The sequence below is a fragment of the Echinococcus granulosus genome (assembly GCF_000524195.1).
Source record: "Echinococcus granulosus chromosome Unknown EG_S00115, whole genome shotgun sequence".
In the NCBI taxonomy this organism is placed as follows: Eukaryota; Metazoa; Platyhelminthes; class Cestoda; order Cyclophyllidea; family Taeniidae; genus Echinococcus; species Echinococcus granulosus.
This window is the reverse complement of record NW_020170495.1, coordinates 17,698-23,126: the sequence shown is the minus strand read 5'-3', so window position 1 is coordinate 23,126 and position 5,429 is coordinate 17,698.

The following is a 5,429-nucleotide window of genomic DNA, read 5'->3' as shown; positions in this document are numbered from 1 at the left end:
GTTGTAAAACAGCACACCAAGACAACTTTTAAAGTACCGCCTCTGACTTCTTCTCTATGTAACACATTCCAGCTCTACGATCCCACCCTGATTCGTGTGGAATACGGATGATCAGTGTACGTGAACTGGATCGTGGTCGGTGTCTTTCTGGCTACCGCTTGTGTTTGGTTTGTGTTGAAACAATTCCTCTACGTGGAGACTGCCAAAGCCATGATCTGATCTGTTCTGGTCTCTTCCCCACTTTTTCAGCCTTCTCTTTGTATATCCGTCTCTCATTTCCTGATAGCACATTTGCCATACCTTTTTACTTACCTGTCCCCATTTTACCTCAAATTTAAATCGACATCTATGCTTATAGCAGGAAAGCCAGGAAGTTGTCTTGGAAGCCTTTAAGTCTTTATGCTCATGGGATTTGATGCAGATTAGGGGGTTGCAAGAAACTAAGGTGTAGAAATCTACTCACTAAATTTACTATCAAATGAATGCGTACGAAATTGGATTTCTAGCATGGTAGATTTTAAGCAGTATAGTCACTTTGGATATCCTTTTAAGTAAAATGTGTCACAGGTTGCGAGACCCTTTTAGTCGGAAGTGAAACTCATTTGACAGCTAGTCTGTTGTACATGGCAATAATTGCATCAACTGCTATTTAGTGGTAGCTGAAGTGATAAAATTCCAGAAATGGGGCTGGAAGAAACAACAGGTAAGGGATGGTGAAATAGGGAAAGTAGTAGGTTGTGTCGATTTCACTCCAGGATTGGGAATGTATACGATGCTGAGATGTCGGTCACTTGGTCATGTACACCCAAGTATATGCCATCAACATGATGTTGAAGTTACACAATCAACGCAGATCCGACAGTGACAGAAAAGTTCGCCTTTGCTGCTCAGATATCGTCAAGGACAGGGAATATACGTCATTCTGTTGTCAAAGCAGACGTCTATTTTTGGCACCTATGGCAAGCTTGCCCAATTCGTGGGTGTGCCTACTCGTCTCTTTTACTTTGACTGGAATAATCAAAGTCACTGATTATTTTCTAAAACAGCAAAGTATATATTTAAGTGACATATCCTCTTTTTCACAACTAGAGTATACATTTTGCAAGTTCTTTGACACAGAAGTACGACGTGTGGTTGCATGACGGCTGATTGAGTGCCAGATATCTGGAGGGTTCAATTCTCGCCTCTTTGTGACATGTGAATTGACCTCCACCCTTATCGTGTGCTCTATCAGATTTAAGGTTAATCTGTAAGGAATATTAGCCTAACAGATAAAGTGAACAAGAGCAGGAGATTAGCTACCTCATAGAATGTTGGATCAATGGGCACGAAGCAAGGCAGCTGCTAGGGATAGTAGTAGAAACTCTATCCTTCTGGCAGTGGGTGTCCTCCTTCTAACTCTTACAAATCCCAGGTCTGAAGTGGTGAGAGCGTCGCCTCTCCCTGAAATGCTCCCACTTTTCTCTACTCTACGGATACCAGAGTATATATGATGATGAACGAAACATCAGGAATACTAGACACCTGCTACATATCGGGCAGAACTTGGCCACAGGAAGAAATTGCATTCTCTGGAATTGAATTAAGCATTTTCGCAATTGTCAAATGACCTGGAGGTGTTTTAATGGAGACTTTTGCCTTATAGCAGTATTGACCGATCCGGGAGAGGTAAACTGGGCGTGCATTTCAAGCAAATAGTCAGAAGCAGCGATTTTTCAGTGTCGTTGTGGGAAGTTTTAACTACGCATTTAGATCGCCTACATGAGGCGGCAGAGGAGCTTCGCCCCTCATTAAAGGAATACCTCCATTTGTAAGCGATTCATCTGGCACGACTAACAGGTAGACTGCATTTCTAGACAGTGTGTTAACTTACCATATACGTCACCCCCTCCGCCATCATTTGATGCATCCAAAAAATAAGCAAAGATGTGGAAGGACACACTGACGAATACCGTACGGGTAGCCTCAAGCCTGTCTATCAATTTAGGAGAATCCCAGTGAAGATGTAGGAAAATCGCAAGTCAGCGTGTCAGAGGAATTTGCAGGTTTTTCAGTTTCGAACATTTAGAGTTGGTCAGCTCGTCAAACTCCTCCTGGTTGGCCTTTAACATGTGGAGACACTTCAGAGGCCATAACTACCCAAGACCTGGTATTGAGAGGGAATAGAACCACTCCACACCTTAGCTTCTCTCCCGTAATCACACACACACATATGCTCAATCACTGCTACCTTCCCAGACGTCTGTGCTGCAATCATTGAATCCTCACTGCTCAACTGCGACCTGACATTGTTATGCTCAGACCTCATAAATCTACTGAGTTGCCTACTTCAGTTCATCCTTTTCCAATTTCAGCGCCTTGAGTCAAATTGAAGGGAAGTTGCACCAATTTGGGTTTATTAGAGAGCCTGATAATTGTGCCGTCTCCAATATTCTGAAGACGAACTTCCGAGCATCACAATTATTACCAATAAAAGAGGTGCTGTTGGCATGTCTTTTCCTTCATGTAATTCAAAGGCCAAAAAACACCTCGTCATGTCCCTTTTCGTCTTACCAAATCAAACTAACATGCATCTACCGGTGATTTTCTTTGAAAAGTTGGCACATTCGTAAGAGATACGACAAGCCAACATGTATCATCGTAGATGACAAGTGACCGACTGCTTGGGTGGTATCAGCAGGGAACGAATTATGCTCTGAATAGCGGGTAATAGATACTTTGAGCTTGTCGCTCTGCAAGCTGTAGAATTGAAAGAGACAGACGGATGTCATGTAAACCACATGTACGCCAAGATGCTTGTGCTTAAAGAGTCTGACATGCTTCTGATTTGCGATATGCCCATTTACAGAGACAGGTACTTTGGCGCAAGGCATCCGTATTCAAACCTGGTTGTGCACTGAAGCAGCTTCGCCTAGTCATACTTGGCACAAAGAACAAAACAATTTGTCCTAGAAACACCATTATTGCAGCTGTCCACTTATCAGTTTTGCTTTTCCTCCTCAGGAAATTCTCCATTGAAAGAAGTGGCATGCCTTCCTACGCAATTTCTTTCATCTGTAGAAGTGATGCGAACTAAACTAACAATTCCATCCTCCATTCTGACTAAACTTGGGTGTCAATTTGAGGGTCAGCCACTTTTCCAACCCTCCCTGTGACCTCCTCTCCACAAAGTCAGCCTTCTCTAATCAGCGATCAGCTGAGTCGCTTCAACTTGAATCCCTTGTTAACTTATCAATGAAGGTGTCAAGATAACGTATGGAGAAGAATCCCTAATTGCTTCCCAGTGAGTTCACTTCAAGGATTCATTTGTGTAGCTAAAGGTCGCTTTCCCCGATATTTGCCTATTTTTAACTTATATTTGGGTAAATAATTCGCATGCTGAAATAAAATGCCAACCTTATTTGAGACCCATATAAGTCACCTCACTTCCCACGGAAACTACCCCTTCTTTTCTTCCATGTTTGCAAAATCCAATTACCTTTGCACGGAATACAAAAGAAGTTGAATTTTACTCAGTTAAAAGTGGATTTTTGCTCTCAAAACAGCAGACACGTAGGCGCTAAGTTGCTTAAAATGTTTCAGTTCCTCACTTATTCATAGCTGTCATGACAATAGTGGAGATCAAAAAGGGCAAAAAAGTTGTAATTACATGTATCTCTCGACTTCCTCTATCTGTCATCTTGGTTGCTATCGTGGTTATTACCCAAAATTCCTTGATTTAAGATGAGATTGTTTTAACAGATTGTACGCAAGCAGCAGCGAATGATGATGCGCATCCGACTCAAACAGTCATGGTGACAATTCTTCCCCTTCACTTGTATCATCCTCGGTGTGTAGATGGTAGAGGGAGAAACTGTCTGGGCTGACCTACCACACGCTGATGTCCTCGGATGTCAAACGTCTTCATTTACTACCAAGAAGAATAAGGAAGAAGAAGTGGTGATGATGATGTACAAAAGAGCCTGCATAGAAGTGCTGAATTGTCCAACTAGCGATTAATGGTAAGTTCAGCTGTGATTGGTAGGCAAGTAGCCAAGTTCGTGGTAGGAAAGAATTCAACAAGCCAGCAAAGCCTTCTCCAGCACTTGGCATGGACTATAGCACCCTTCCTAAGCAGTTCACGTAAGATGAGAAAAAACATGTCGTGGCTGAAGTCACTGGACGGAACCACGACACATTTCAGTGTAGGAACCCACAATCTGCCTCTCCACACTGCCATGCGCAAAGGAAAGGCTTCATGCGGATGAAGTGGGAGATTACAGAGCATGCAAATGGGGATTTGTGTCCCCTCTTTCCCAGTTATTGTGGGGCATTAGGTGAGAAGAAGAGAATGGAAATTCTGGCATGCAGTGAAAAATGGAATTTGCGAAGCATGTGAGAAATGCCTTACATCCAATACTGCATTAAAGTGGCAAAAATCTGAAGAATTTCCTTTCAAATGTCCTTTTTTCTTTGATAGGGTGACAAGAAAAGCAGCCCTTTTGTAATGAGAAATAGGATCATTTCTTTTTACCCCTTTACTAAAGTCGAAGTAGAAGAGAGACAAGAAAAGTGGCTATTTGTCATGTCCAATGATGCCCATTGAGGGACTACGTCTCACAGAGTGGCTGTCCCCATAGCCGTGTCGATTAGCTATCTCGACGGTGGGAAGAGGCCAGCGAAACCCATGTAGAAGAGATCCTTAATTCCTTCTGCCTAGCAGGGCGTACAAATTCACCTTTTACCAGAATCAGTTGATGGCAATCCGCCCTGCAAGTAGTCTTAAGACATGTGGCCTGGGAAGTGTACCTCTCTCTCCCTCCATCCAGCCATCAATACAGGATTACTGGAGAAGGACTTTGTAACGCAATCCACATAGGTCAAGCGCACGTCATGTCACCGAAAATGTAAGTTTGAGTGCTGATTTTTTCACGCTCTGATCTCTGACAGTCTAGCGAGGAAGACGACACTTCCTCCTAATGAACAATTAACGTTGATGCAGGAGGTAAATCATGTGTCAAGAGGACAGGCTTAGTTGACTAGCTGGTCCAGAGTGTTTCACATTGCCTTCTTTTTCGTGATAATAGCCAAAATACATTTTAGCGCACTTTTCTTTTGAGACCATTTTTCATTATTTTACATCTGAAATTTCTGCTTTCCACAGAACAAAATAGTGATAAAATAATGCTTGCTAGTAGTTATAAATATTTAAACCATATTGGGTATTCCCTTCATCTCTTCAAATGTGATTTCAAAGAACAATCCATCAGAAGATTTTATTTCGTACTTCTACCTTCCCACTTCTTCTTAAATTTAAACAAGCTTTTAAATAAAATGAATTATATTCCTTCATTTTGGACTAAGTTTTGCATAAATTGTCTTTTAAAATATTGTGACTGGGAATTGACTGAGTTGGTTGGCAATAATAGGCCCTTAAGAGGATGCAAAAG